Genomic DNA, 16,225 nt, shown 5'->3' with positions numbered 1-16,225 from the left:
GGCCCTTCCTATTCTGACATATGCAGGATTTAATGGCTCATCCATCTCATCACCACTGTCACATCCTTTGCATTGAGTATATTGGTATTTCTCTGTTTGGCTTAGAGGACAGAATTAGAATCCATCAGGGATGGCTATTACAGGGAAGCAAATTTCAGCTCAATTTTAAAAAGCATTTTGTAGTAGTTAAACCTGTCTAAGGATTATTGGAACTAATTCAAAAGAGAGTGAGCTGCAATCACTGGGGGCTTAGGTAGAGGAAAGACTGGAAGGCTACTTGTCACCTCTGGTTTTTTTTGATGGTTAGGCTCCATATTTTTAGTGTTCTTTAACATTCAGGACATATAATGATTGCAGGCTTCTGAAAGGGGTTACTGAAAGTTCCTATTGATACTTGGAATCTTAGCCAGCAGAATAGTGAAATGCATTTGAAAAGCCGTATCTTGCTTCTTTTTACCAAAGAATAAATTAGCATTCACTGAATTCCTCTGTACCAGGTACTCTACCAACACCTATGTCCTTTAATGTTCACAACCACCCTGATAGGCAAGGTTTATACTTTTCATTCCACAGATAGAGAAACTGAGACTCAGAGGGCTTAAGTCACTTGTCTAAGGTCTCATCATAGCAGAGCCCAAGTCTGCAGCCAGATCTGTCTTTTTAATACACCAGGCCACCTTTCATAAAGATGTAATGACTCTGCTTACCAAAGCTCTATCCTTTTGGGTATCACCATGCATTTTAGTCACAAATAACAATGTTTACAATAGTAATTCATGATCAAGAAGAGGTTTGTAATTTTTTATCAATAGCTGAAGGGTAAACCTAGCTCGGCTTCATTTTACATTCACTGTGGAACATGTGTGCAATCAGTCAGTTCTCACACTTGATGTCCACAACGGGAGTGGATGTGGTACCCATAAAGGGTAAAAATAATTGGCCATCTTTGATTTATTAGAGTTGGAAGGACTTTATAACTGGCTATGTAAGAGCAATGAATTCTTCCAGAAGATAGGAGATTTTACCTTATGATGCTATGATGTGATGCTATGATGCTGGCTGAGTCTGTCTCCTCTTTTTTAGATATGACATATAGACTGAGCAAGCCATTTGAGGACTGATTAAAATGTGGACATGACAATGTGGTTATGTGGTTCCATTAATTTGTGGTTTGAAGAGCTAAGAGGTCAGAGTCATCCCAAGGAACATGCTTCCTGGAAAGCCGGAGCACATCCAACAGTCAGTCTTTTGGTATTTATTTCCCTTACATAAAAACAGACATGAAAACTCGCTTTGTATTCAATTGTTTTTCAGGTTAGCTCCTGCAATTTTCTTTGAATGTGCAGAGAGGGAGTTTGCAGGAGAAGAATCTGAGCCATAACAAGGATTTGTATCTGGCAGTCTTCCCTGATCTGTCACTACAGGCTAATCTCACCACAGGAACACTGTCATACATCATAAAGATATATACCTTTTCCAGGCATTTTAAAACCCATTCATCTTCCTTTTGTTTTGCAAACACTGACATTGTCTACAACTGTTGGCTTTAATAATATTACTAGCAAACAACTAATTGTATTTGCTTTGTGCCTATCATTGTACCAACAGTTTTATATCTCACAAGAACACTGTTATGATTCTCATTTTGTCAAGGTGGAAACTACTTTGAGCTTAATTCTTTTCCTTAATAGATGAGGAAAAATAAATTAAATTTTAAAATTCCTGCAAGCTTTAAAGTAGATAATTAATTTAAAACAAAATAAAAACACTCTTGAATAAGTGTGTTCTGTAAGTTATAGAGTCACAAACATTTGCCTTAGTGTTCAGTCTTCTACCTAATTAGAATCAATAGATCCAATTAATTAAATTTATTGTGAACAAGTAAAGATCTATATGAAAAGTAGTCCGTTCTAAAACTGACCCAGCAAAAACTCTGAATTGGTGCCATTGCCCTTTGTATGCTCTTATATACTGCTTCCCATACATTCTTCCTACTAATACCTAGTTAGCAACTGGCTACTCTTGAAGTCTGGTGTCTTTCACTTCCATCCAGAGGAGCTACATCCATATTCATTTATATATGTTTTCAGAATTGCAAATTGTGACATTTAATATAAATGGCTTTGTCTTAACTATCATGTGTGGGGGCTTCATAAAGCATTCTTTGCCTGAATTTAGTGTCTGCCTGGTATGCCAAGGAATTAATAATATTCCTGAAGCTTCAAGGATTTTGCCATAGATGGTTCCCCTAATAAGCCAAATCAATATATCTCTCTGTTTCCAAAATTCTAAATAGGGTTCTATGCTTTAAAATTGAGACCGAACATTGTAAATATAGAAGTTGCCTCCCAAGCTAGGAATATTGAGGAGCTTGTATTAGTCAGCTTTTTGTGACCATAATAAAATACTGAAACAGGCTAACTTATAAAGAGGTTTATTTAGCTCACAGTTTTGGAGGCTAAAAGTGCAAACGGCATGGTGTCACCTCTGGCTGTATCACCTGATGGGAATTGTAATAATTGGAAACACATGCAGGAGTGAGTTGTCACATCACCAGACAGATAGGAAGACAGAGAGAGAAAGGAATTCATAGGGATTCCCACAGCTCTTTTTGAGGGCATGTTACAATTGACCTAAGGGTCTCCCTCTAGGCCCCACATTTAAAAATTTCTACCATCTTCCAATACTTCCACCCTAGGGACCAAGTTCCCCAAATATGAACCTTTGTGTGTGCTGGAGACAGAGACAGACGCACAAATCATGTTCAAACCACAGTATAGCTCTATCTATAAGTTAGTCACTTGAAGCCTTCTGCTTCAAGTGCCAAGAAGCAGAACATCTGTATGCTTAGTCCTCCTGGATTTGAAAGCAAATGACCTGGTCCTGCTAATAAAAGTAACTGCAGGTTAGCATAAATATAATGTGCCCAGTGATGGATGACTGCTCATAGGATGGTAGGGAGTCCAGAGTTCAGAAGGAAGGGGATACATGAAGGCAGTAAAATCAAGTAAGTAATGGGAAGATCATTTCAAGATGAAAGATGAGAAGTAGATCAGGAGTGGGAAGAATTAATATGGTAATCATTGGGTAATATGATAATAGGGAATACTGGACTTTGAAGTGTAAGTGGGGATTAAGGTTGACAGAATTTCTATAAAGAGTAGTTCAGAGATTTTTGTGAGATCTTGAAAAAAATAAGCACTTTGGGATACTGGGAAATTTTGGTTTGGGGAGAACCTGGGTGTTGTGTCTAAGGATACATCAAAGAAAAGATGTGACATGTAGTATTGAGGAACCAAGACATCTGTGGCTTATATTGGAACACCAGCCAGTATATCCAGTTATAATGAAACTCTAAGGAAGAAAAGCCCCACTTCCAGTGATCTTCACAACCTATCCTTATAGTTTTTTGTCTATATTCAGAGAAGATATTTTCTTAAAAGGAAGAGTGCTTGTTTTTTAAAGTGAATAGAAATATTTTTTCCTCAGAGATGCTTTGACCATCTTATTTACTCATGTCAAACCCTTGTATCATTTCATTCATCTATAACAGACAGTGTATTGAATGTCAAACACAGTTTCAATTGTTTCTTCAAAGGCATGGTAAGCCAGAAATCTTTTCAAATTCTGCATTTGGTACTGAGCAAGTGCAGGCTTAATATGACATGAGGTGGCATTTGTTCTGTTGGTGTGCCCAAGCTAACCTGTGGCATCTCCCCAGATATGAAATAGCTATCCATTCTTTGTCTAAATCCATGTAATAGACCTAGTCAACAGACTTTTCTGCTGAGAGATTTGGAAGGAGATGGCTCTGTAGTACTCTGCCAGTGACCCAACCATCCCACCCCTAGGTATTTATCTGAGTGAAATTAATGCAGAAGTGAAACAAAAACTTGTACTCAAATGTTCATAGTAGCTTTATTTGTAACAGCTCTAAACTAGACACAACCAAAGTATCTATACATCTACAAGCGAATGGACAAAAAATTGTGGTGTATACTGAGTACTACTCAGTGATAGCAATGAAAAGGTACAAACTATTGATACAAACAATAAATGGATGAATCTCAAAATAATTATAGTGGTTATAAAATCTAAACAACAAAGATTATATACTGTATGATTACATTTATGTAACATTCTAGGAAATGCAGACTAATTTATTGTGATAGCATATAGTGTAGTTGGCTGGGAATGGAAGAGCAGAAAGCAGCAAATCATGAAAGGCAATGATGAAACTGTTTGAGGGACGAATCTACTCAATAATTGCATTTTGATGATTTAGGGCTATCAGATTTACACTATAAATATGTCTAATTTTCTAACTGTATCTCTTGATGCTGAAAAGAAAAGCAAAATATTCAAAGATTCACTGAAACTATTCTTCATTCAGTATTTTCCCATCAGTATTCCACTGCCTTTGTGCTTCCTTAGTAAGAAGCTTCTCCTTTGAGAACAGTATGAAAGGTGACATTGAGCACACCGAACTTTGGGATCAAAGCTCTTTGCCACTTACCAGCTGCACAACCCTGGGAAAGCTACTCAGTGCCCTATTCCTCCTCTATAAAACAGAACTAATAATATATCAACCTCAGAGAAATATTTAAAAAATTGAATTAAGTAACAAGTCTGGTACTTCATAAATAGTAGTTATTACTTATATATGGTATTATATATTGCTAAGAACCCATTTTTATGAAACTAGCACAAATTTACTGAGAATTTTCTGTGTTTGAGTTATTTTTTATTGATTCTCAACCAGTTACTAAGCATAAAGAAGCAAAAAGAACAGTTATACTTGAAAATATAAATAATTCAAAATCACTTCTGGGCCTCGACCACTTCATTCTTTATCAATTGTTCAAAGCTGAGGTGGCAGAATGTGTGTAAATATGTTTGATATTCCAAGTGGAGAATAGGATGACATAGAGAATGTGTGTCAGGGTGAAGTGGGAATTGATAGAGTGGTCAAGAAGGACTTGAAAGATTATGGGGTTTGATCTTGAAAGGTCTGATTTTAAATGTGAGCTCTGGCACTTACTGTTGATACATTAAGCCCTAGACAAATTATTAAACTGCTATAAGCTTGAGTTTATACATGTATATACTATAGATAACAGCACACACATAAAATTTTCTCATGTAAAATAGAGTGGATGAGCCAACTCGGGTTATAATACATATATACATGGAAATGCCACAGTGAAACTCCCTATATGGTTATCTTTTTTCAAGATGTCTTTTTTCAAAAGTGGAGAACGAGAAAGTAAAGTAAAACAGATCCTGTCTGGGGGTTGGCATCAGTAGGAGGGGGAATGATATAAGGGAAGGATGTAGGGTAGTGAATATGGTGGAAATATTTTGTACTCATGTATGAAAGTGGAAAAATGAGACTGATTGAAACTATTCCTGGACTGTGGAGGGAGGCCAGATAAAGGAAAATGATGGAGGAGGTGAATTCAGCAATGATATATTGTAAGAACTTTGGTAAATGTCACAATGTACCCCCAGTACAACAATAATAAAAAAAAATTCTTGTGTGAACAAAGAATAACTATATTGATATTAGAAATAATTTCAAGAATATGTATGTATGTGCATGACTTCTACATTCCTTTTTATTCTTGATGCCATATGTGTAGTTAATGATAAATATGTTATGTAACTTGACCTTAATGGTATTTTTAATGGTTTAGTGTACTTTAATAGCAAACTTATAAATAGCACAGAAGACAGACAACATTAAAAATATGTGCTTACATGTAGGTCAACTCACTTAGAAAAGTATAGCAAATGAATGGGATCTACTAAATGATAAAAATGTAACAGACACCATTTATTTGCCATCAGTAAGAAATTTATTTATTTCAATATAGGAAAATCATTCCATTTACAATAACCTCAAAAAAATAAAATACCTGGGAATAAACTTAACAAAAGATTTTAAAGATCTCTACAGGGAAAATTATAAACTATTGAAGAAAGAGATTGGAGAAGATGACAGAAGATGCAAACATCTCCCATGCTCATGGATTGGTAGAATCAACATAGTGAAAATGGTTGCATTGCCAAAAGCAATCTACATGTTCAATGAGATTCCCATCAAAATTCCAGTGGCATTCATCACAGAGATTGAATAATCAACCCTAAGTTCATTTGGAAGCACTGGGAATAGCCCAGGCATAAAGAGCAATGCTAGAGATATCCCAGTACCAGACTTCAAACAGAGCCACAGCAATGAAAGCAGCATGATACTGGCACAAACCAGTGGAACAGAACAGAAGACACAAATATGAGTCTACACACCCACCCGATTTTTGACAAAAGTGCCAAAAACATATGATGGAGAAAAGATAGCCTCTTTAACAAATGCTGCTGGGAAGACTGGATATCTGACTGCAGGAAACTGAAACTAGACCCATGTCTTTCACCATATGCAAGTACCAGCTAAAAGTGGATTAAACACCTCAATATAAGACCTGAAACTTTGACTCTAGTATGGGAAAAAGCAGGGAATACTCTGGAGTTAATAGGCATATGCAATGTTTTCCTCAATAGAACTCAAATGGCTCAGCAGCTAAGAGAAAGGATTGAAAAATGGGACTACATGAAATTAAAAAGCTTCTGCACAGCAAAAGAAATGATCTCTAAATTGAAGCTGCCCACAGAATGGGAGAAAATCTTTGCCAGCTATACATCTGATGAGAGTTTGATAACCAGAATACACAGGAAGCTCAAAAAAATAAATGCCCCCAAATTCAATGACCCAGTGAAGAAATGGGCAAAAGAACTGAACAGAACTCTCTCAAAAGAAGAAATCCAAATGACTAAAAAACACATGAAAAACTGCTCAACATCCCTGCAAATTAAAACTATGTTAAGATTCTACCTCACTCCTGTTGGAAAGGTTACTTTCAAGAACACAAACAACAAATGCTGGTGAGGATGTGGAGAAAAAGGAAACCTCACACAGTGCTGGTGGAATGTAAGCTAGTAAAACCACTATGGAAAACAGCATGGAGGCTCCTTAAAAAACTAAAAATAGAACTGCCATATGATCCAGCAATTTCACTCCTAAGGATATACCCAAAGGAATGTAAGTCAGGTTACAACAAAGGCAACTGCACACCCATGTTTATTGAAGCACTATTCACAATAGCTAAGTTATGGAAACAGCCAAGAGCCCCACTACTGATGAATGGATTAAGAAAATGTGGTATTTATATACAATAGAATTCTGTTCAGTCACAAAGAAGAATGAAATTTTGTCATTTGCAGGTAAATGTATGGAACTGGAGAACATCATCTTAAGTGAAGTTAGTTAGGTTCAGAAGATCAAAAGCCACATGTTTTTTCTCATATGCAGAGTATTGACCTAATACAAATGTAATAATATTTTGAAAAACAGGATATGCCTTGGGGAGGTCACAAATGAGAAGGGAAGGGTAAAAGAAGGAAGTTAAGGTGAATATGGTTATTGTACTCTCTATACAAGAATGAATACAGAATTTTTAAACTGGTTGAAACAACCATAAGAAAGGGACTAAACTAGAAAAAAGAAAAAGAGGAAATGAACCAAATCAGACTATTATATATATATTAATAGAAGTGCCACAGGGAAATTCCCTGTGTAAATATCTTAAACAAGCAAAACTGTCATTTTTTTTCCTTTCTCTCGCAAAATCAAAGAACAGGAGGGAGGAACAGATCCTGCCTGGGGGTATTGATACAAGTAGGAGGGGGAAGGACATGGGGAAAGGGTGTAAGAGGGTGAATATGGTACAAATACTGTGCACACATGAATGGGAATGGAGAAAAGATACCTGTTGAAACTATTTCTTGGATGGGGAGGGGGGAATAAAGGAAAATGGTGGAGGGGATGAATTCAAATGTGATATATTATAAGAACTTTTGTAAATACCACAGTGAACCTCTATCCAAGCACAACAGTAAAATTAAGAAAAGAAATTTATTTTAAAAGATACTGTCATTGTCTGGAAAAATTTAGTAACTTTCTTTCTTTAAATTGTTATTAGCATAAATTAATTATATAAAGGGGTCTCATTGTGATATTTACAACATGCATATAATGTACTTTGATCAAATTCAATAGCATTCACCCCCAGCACCCTCTCCTTTCCCCATCCATCTATTTACCTGCTTACTCCTCCCAAACAGTTCCCTTTTTGCAATAGAGTCATATTGTTTTCTTTTTAAGATCTAGATTCTGCACATGAGCAAACACTTGTGATACTTGTCCTTCTGAGCTTGGATTCTCTCACATATTATAAAGAAGAACTACTGAAACTTGTTCACTGAAACATTTTGACTTACATCTTTGCATTTATTTTAAAAATTCACACATAAATGAGAATAGAAAAATTGCCAGATACATACTTTTTGACCTTATGGGGGGGGATGAAATCTAACGTTCAGAACTGTAGCTGGCTGGTTAGCTCAGTTGGTTAGAGCGTGGTGCTAATAACGTTCAGAACTACCAATAACAGGAAGAAGAGAAAAATAAAATTTTGAGAATGAAATGTTTCCCATTATGGTGAATTCTTAAGGAGGTTCTTTATATATGCAGTGTGCTAGCTGGGTATTGGCATAATTGCTACACGTTTGACCTGGATAGCACACAGATTGTTATTTTATGAAGACCAACCAGACAGGGTTTGCTTGCCTCCTGCAAAGTGCCAATCTCTGTGGCTCTGGAAGTGCAGATCTGTTTTGAAGTCCTGAGCAACTCCTTATACCAATCACTGGAAGGTGAGTTTGTGAATCTAAGTTCAGAGGATTTTTAATAATATTTAATTTCATGGAGTGGCATGGTACTAGGCCTGTAACAATGAGGTTTGTTCACCCCTTCAATAAAGGGCACTCTTGGGAGTGGCTTTTGTAACCAGTTGTTTCCTAGGTCCTCTATGAATTTGTGGAGAATCTGCTTTGTATGGGTCATGGTATAGAGCCCTCCTTACTTTACCCACCTTCTCCTTCAGCTGGAGCTAGGAAAGCTAGAAGCATCAAAGGAGTTAGAGTGGCCAACCTTCATGCTATATTTTAAAATTACTTATTGTAATGCTCCTGTAAACTCACTGTAGAATAATCATGTCTGTGTAGAAGTGAGATTACCTGATCTCTTCAATTTTTCCATTAATATTTCTTTTAAGAGGAGGATCCCTGTTACATTTGAAAACCTTTAAGTTCAGGAGGGTGACCATAGTAGTATTTTTGTTGAAAAGAAGTGTAGGCAGCTTTTAAATATCAAATATGTCATTGTCAATCTCAGGCATTGATTCTATCACAATTAAAACACTAAATTTGTTTATTTCTTTAATGTTAGGCAAAAATTCATTGTGACTTTGAAACAGTTTTTGCAGTCATAATCTTAGCATTGCCACTTTGTATTACCAAAATACATATTTTCATATTATTAAAAACATGAGCCAGAATTAAAAAAAAATGCAGGCAAATGCCCAATGTTAAACCTCTAATTCTTAGGCAGTCCATGTCCTTGGTCCCAGCTGTATCTGTTGTGGGGTCATCAGGTTTTAAGAGGCCAATAGAGGGCTCAGAGTGTCTGTTGGGGAGTGGAGGCAGAAAGCAGGCTAGATGGAACAGAGTTTGGAGGCTTCTTCCTGAGGAGGGAATCTACTTAGCCAGCTAGGGGATGGCTCTCACTTGGACACCTGCCTCTGCTCATGGATGAGAAAGGTTTGCAACACTGTCTTCTCTTTCTTAGCTAACTTTCCAGTCTTTTTGAGACAGGTCAACATATAGACTTAATTTCTCAAATGGGGAACTTAATTCTAGAGGAATAGATAATGAAGAATCTTGAAAGAAATTGTCCTGGGCTTAATTTTTATCTTCCCACTTATGAAGAGTGGGCTCCAGTACACATTACTTAACCTCACTTTGTCTCGGTTTCTGCAACTGCAAAATAGCGATGATAACAGTACCTGCCTCATAAGCTGTTGATCTCATGGTATGAGTTAAAGCAAAGTGCTCAGAATGGTACCTGGCTTGTAGCAAGTACTGCATCTGTGTTGGCTATTGTTTTTCGAATATTTGGTATAGGAAAAGAAGTTTGGGTTGTACTGGAATTATTCTGATTTTCCATAACCACATTTTTCCTAGATTATTTGGTTACTTAGTAGTATCTAATGACATGGTGGTGGCTTTTAAAACAGTTTGGAAACTGAGAAGGCTGTATGCAGAGAATTCCTGAAAAACCTATAAAAAGATTTAGATCAATTTCTAGTAGTAAGTCTCTAGAAGTGAGTGGGGTACAAATCTCTAAAGAATGCATCTGGGCTATACACCTATTAGAATGGCCAAAGCCTGAAACACTGATAACACCAATGCTGGCAAGGAGCAACAGGAACTCAATCATTGCTGGTGGGAATGCAAAATGGTGCCTCCACTTTGGAAGACAGTTTGGCAGTTTCTGACAAAACTAAGCCACTCTAACCAATGATTCAACAATAACACTCCATGGTATTTGCCCAAAGAAGTTATGAATTTAATTGCACAAATAAACCTGCATCTGGACTTTTACAGATTTATTCATACTTACCAAAGTTTGGAAACAACCAAGATGCTGTTCAGTAAGTGAATGGATAGTAGACTGTGTACATCCAGAAAATGGAATATTATTCAGCACTTAAGTGAGCTATCAAGCCATTAAAGACTTGGAAAAACTTAAATGCATGTTACTAGATAAAATAATTCAATTTGAAAAGGCTACATATTGTATGATTTCAACTATATGATAGTGGTTGTCAGGGGTTAAGGGTTGAGGAAGGATGAGTAGGCAGAATGCCAAGAATTTTTAGGGGAGTGAAAATATTCTGTATGATACTCCAATAACAAATACATGTCCTTATCCATATATCCAAGCAATCCTAATATAAGCTATGGAATTCGAGTGATTATGATGTGTCAATGTAGGTTCATTGATTTTAACAAATGGGGGTGTCGATAATGTGGGAGGCTATGCCTGCACTGGGCAGGACATATGTGGGAAATCTCTGTACCTTCTTCCTGATTTCTCTATGAACCTAAAAGTGCTTTTAAAAAATGAATTCTTTAAAAAAAGAGAATGTGCTAGGGAATTCTAGTACAGTTGTGGGTTTTGTCATCCCCTTCTTTTTCAGATTCTGGAACTTAATTGATCTTAATCTCTACACAAGCTTTTCAGGAAATCTCTGCATGCAGCCCCCTCAATTTCAAAATACCTCTATGTCTGGAATGATTAAGCAAGGATTATGGCTTGTGTTCTCATGTCTAAATTTGGCCACTAGATAGATTCAATCATGCTATAAAACTGTGCAGCTGAGTTAGTGTTGAGCTGTGATAGAAATCCCTTAGGAATCAGGTTCCAAGTAGGAAACTCTGTTATAGAAAGATAAGCTTGAGTAACAGTCTGAGGAGTAACATTTTTTTCTTTCCCTATATATAGAATTTCTCCCATCAACATTCACTCTGATTCACCCAATACTCCCTTTGCTGAACATGATCTCTGTCTTCTTATAAAAATGTGCTTTTGAAATCATCTTGTACTTAGTGTTCAACTGCTGGCAAGAACCTAGATTTAATTATTCCCCCCTGATTTTATGTCCACTATAAAAGAAAATTATACATAACCAAATCAGGTAAGCACCACAATTTATAGTAATATGAGAAAGCAGGAAAGCAAAAAGATTGAGTTTGACCTTCACTATTAGGTAGAGCTAAATTTGAATTATAGTTTTACTATTTAAAGCCTTTCATCACTGACTAAAGTATTTAACTTAAGCTCCAATTACATAATCTGTAAAGAAGGAATAATAGTTGCATTTATGTGATACTTACATGACTAGAGTTAGGTGATCATGAGGATTAAATGATATGACATATGCAAAAGCTTAGTGTATTGCCTGGTATAAAGTGAGCAATAAATGACTATCACTATTGGTTTATGTTCTCAGCAGAACATGAAAGTTCAATACTAGAATGATGACTATAGTGTATGCCTACTATTCTTGAGTTTATTCATGTCAAGAAGTAAATAAAATCAAAGTAAAAACACATATGAACTGTATAGTAGTATACTGTGGGGTCATAAACCCAGGCTCTGAATTTAATCAACCTGAATTCAAGTTTCAACTCCACTCCTTACTACTAGGTGCATTTAGGCAAGCTGATAATTTCATGCCCCATTTATAAAATGAATCAGTAATACCATCTATTTGGTAGCTCTAACCATTAAGTGAGATGATATACATGATGCATTTGGAATATTCGCATATTTGAATTACTAATTGTCAGGATAGTCAAGGAAATCACAGATTGCAAACAACCTAATTGAATTCAACTTTAGGTTTGGAGTTCTAGGAAGTGTCCAGGAGTTTCCTTCTACTGCTAAGATGAAGTTGGCATCCACCAGTAATTTTTATTGGTTCTCAGGCCACGTTGACTATATTTCTGTAAGCCTTTACTAACTTTTGATGCTCTGTAGAGAAGATAAAAGTTTAAGACTTAAGGACAAGCTTAAGTTATAGAAAATAATTTGAGGACAGCATCCAATAATATAGTCCCAGTGGCAAGTGATATGTTGTGTTCTGTAAGGACAAGAAAAATCAGAAAATCTGATCAATTGCAACTGATCAGAAAGAAAATCTGAACATGACTTATGGAGAGTGTAGTACATGGAAAGCAGAGGAGTAGATTCAAATTCTAGTTCAAGAGACCAATAAGAGAAAATGGTGATACCAAGCATGGCATTTGTGGAAGAGACCAGGACATGAATGATACCCCTGCCCAGCTTAGTCAGTGCGTATCTGTGAATAGTGAAAATTGAGGCTGGGTGTGGCATGGGAGGTAACAAGATCTCTAAAGAGTCAAGTATATGGCTTGGCTCACATTCATCCTGTTTTATAGATGAGATGATTGAGGCATAAAAAATGACTTTACCAGGTCACACTTACTGATTAGTCAGAGCTGGTGTTAGGCCCACCTCGTCAACCCTGACTTCCTGAGGAATCAGAGCACCAAGAACCTGGACTGGGCAAACCCTTAATGGGTTACACCAGGGTCATGCTTCCAACTTCATAGATTAATTGTTGCCCTTTTCTTTTCTGCCCATATTCCTTAAAGTGAAAGAAGCAAATGTTGGCTCATGAGTCACCCAAAGACCTCATCAAGCCCCAGCAGGAACACTGAGCCCTCAACAGGACATTTGATTATTAAGGTGCTGGCTTAGAAGCAAGTTCTGATTTCCAGGGTAAAGTGCTTTCCCCAGAATCACATCCCCTGCACTTATTTACTAGGATTTCAAATTCTTCTCTTAAGGATCTTCTTATTTCTATTGCTGCCAAGTTAAATAATCCTGTTTTCTTTTCCTATAAAGTGTGTTTCTTTTTTTTCTCTCTCTCTCTCTTTTACCAACCATTTCAAGATCAATGAACTTTTATCATCTACTTAAATGCAGTTTCCAGGATTGCTCTCCCTGGCGCTCCTAAAATCTGCTCATCCGGAGTTTGTATTCTTCAGCATTGTGTTCCTGAATAACACAGGTCATTAGATAAGAGAGAGGTTGTCCTCCTACACTGAATCACCTTTCACTGAAAGGCCCGTGGATCCTATGTATGCTGTGGGCATTCTTTCCTGATAAAGGCCTTAGACTGACATCCTTTGGGAATCTCTGTTTGCCATGACATTCTTGTGTAGTTATTTCCATTTTTGAGTTTTCCCCTCCTGCCCCTGTCTGCTTGACAGGTTCTCAATAAGGAAATGAGCAGCAGGGGAGTAGGGTAAATCCTGTATGTTAACACAAACCGTGGCTTATTTTAGATAAGCCAGATGGCTGTGTCAGAAAGGGGAGGCAGCAAGATAGTCTGCAGATAAAATGCAAAAGCAGGTAGTGTGAGCTGTGACTGAGGTGATGGCGACTTAAGTATTTCTCTAATATGTGTTGTTTTCACAGGTTTAATTCTTCTTCACCTCTGAGTGAGTGTAAATTACTTCTGAGTTCTTTTCTCACCCTCCCCTCCTCCTCTTCTCCTTTCCTCCACTTCCCCTCACAGTCCTTAGTGGAAAGTGAATCAGAATTAGTAAAGAATAATTATCCTATCTTCTCTTTCAACCATTTATCGCCAACCTCTTCCCTCTCGAATCTGACATACTGCTTGCATGTTGCAAACTGCTCTGGGGTGTCCTGAGGAAATGTACAATATTCATATGAAGATCTTAGACTGTCAGAATTAGAGTTGGGAGAGTAAGTGCATGTATATTCATTAAATCATACACTGTTACACTGGATACATTAGAATTTGGGAACAAAAATGACTCATGGGTTCTCCTCTGCTGGTCCTATTTAATGCCATGTAGTTCCATGGCTTGCATAAAAATGTCCTATTTCCCCCTGCCTTTAAGCTGTTTCTGTCACCCTAGTGAAGCTTCTTATTTCTCTGCTTTTACTTATCTAGTTACTGTGGAATCTTCTCTCAAATAAACCGTCCCTCCTATTCAATTTTTGATTAACAAGGTAAGTGTTTTTATGAATTGCAGTTGATCTGTAATGTTTGCTTTTAAGAACTTTATGTACATTCATGAGTGAAAGCATGTAGTGTTCTTTTAAGACATATTGCATGGTTAGGGGCATATTGAATGTTCTTAGGGGCAATGTCCAGCTCTTCTGATTTGTAGTTAAGATGCTCTTTTCGCTGAGCCCACCCTTTAGTTCTTATGGAGAGCAGATATGGGATCAGATGATGCTCAGTACATTGAGTTCGGAAAATACATGGAGGCAAGAAGAGAAGTAACTGACAGAGAGAGACACAATGTTGTTTTGAAGTGCTGCCAGGTGGAACAGATTCTGCCTGGAAGGGAGGGAGAGGGGAGAGAGGGTGGGGACGGGGGCAGGAGGGAGAAATGACCCAAACAATGTATGCACATGTGAATAAATGAATAATAATAATAATGATGATAAAAAGAAATGCTGCCAGGTGAGAAAGAAAAGTCAGAGCACAGGTCAGAAGGAATGGAAGTTGGAGGGACAAGAAATAAGTAGAAATTGATGGAAGAAGGAGAGATTAAAGGATATAGTATACAAAGAATAATCAGAGACACTGTTAGCCCATATTATGTCTTTGAACATATTAGAAAAAGATGCCAGTACCTCTGGGTGGGGTGGCCCTGTATTAGGGTGCACAGCATGGAGAGCAGAAAGGCAGCTGTGTTTTAGCTATGCATACCCCACCCATTTGGGTGCCCTTGTGCAAGATATGGTCTGCTCACCATACATGGCAGCCCTGGGTGTGCTGATCAAGAAAATGCTCTAGAATAGTGTTATAGCTTTAGTGTGTGTCACCTCTAGAAAATACCTGGAGGCTAAGATGCAATGAAAGAAAACTGTATGGCTCTAGAATAGACATATGATTACACACCTTTCCATAATTTATTAGAGTTTCCAAAGTTCCTGAGCATCCATGCCTCATTTGACCCACCCAGATAGCCCTGTGAGTATACCCTTATCCCCATGGTGTAGGTTAGCAGAAAGGTTCAAGAAATCACGTTACTCACATGTAGTACATGGGATCAACTAAGTGGCAGGAGTCAAGATTTCAACCCAGGTCCTCTGACTGAGCTTTTCTCATGTTTCAGGCTTCTGATGTAGCACAGAGACAGAATATGTGAGGCTGTGTGTTTGTGTGTGTGAATTATAATGACCATCCTTCATGCATATACATAACCAAGTGATGAATATTCAATCTTACAACAACTGTCACCTTGTCCATCCCAATATAACTGGTGTCATGGAACTTAGGCTGTGGATTTAGGACAGGGTCCTGCCACTGAGGCAATTTGGAGAAATGAATTCCTATGCTTCAATTTTCTCATTTGTAAACTAAGGCCAGTAGTAACTGCTTGATAATTCCCTGAGTTGTTAAAAATCTTAAGCACATTTTTGAATGTGAAACATCCATAAGGTGGGAGTTCTGATTCATTTACTGCTTTATCCCCAAAGACTAGAGCTATACCTGACAAAAATAAATTCTCTCTTGCTCTCTCTGGCTCTGTCTTTGTCTCTCTCTGATGTGTGTGTGTGTGTGTGTGTGTGTGTGTGTGTGTGTATGAGAGAGAGAGAAGATAGATAGAAGATGATACATAGAAATGATGATGATGATGATGAAGAAGATAGATAGATGAATTTGAACATTTACTACACAATGGGTGTCAGGCT

At 37.3% G+C, this 16,225-nt stretch overlaps 1 protein-coding gene across 5 annotated transcripts in view; it reads left to right on the top strand.

Annotated features, from left to right (window-relative positions):
- Plppr1 (phospholipid phosphatase related 1) overlaps positions 1–16,225 on the top strand; it is a 275,350-nt gene that overhangs the window by 101,010 nt on the left and 158,115 nt on the right. For 2 of the 5 annotated variants that reach the window (XM_074051358.1, XM_074051359.1), the window contains exon 2: positions 14,469–14,527. The exons of the other annotated variants lie outside the window; for them this stretch is intronic. The gene's annotated coding sequence lies outside the window, so the exon portion shown is untranslated. The remainder of the gene's footprint in view (positions 1–14,468; positions 14,528–16,225) is intronic. 5 annotated transcript variants of the gene reach the window in all.

This window comes from Castor canadensis, chromosome 13 (genome assembly GCF_047511655.1).
Source record: "Castor canadensis chromosome 13, mCasCan1.hap1v2, whole genome shotgun sequence".
Classification (NCBI taxonomy): domain Eukaryota; kingdom Metazoa; phylum Chordata; class Mammalia; order Rodentia; family Castoridae; genus Castor; species Castor canadensis.
The sequence above is the reverse complement of the archived record's forward strand: the minus strand, read 5'-3'. Positions and strand labels throughout refer to the sequence as shown.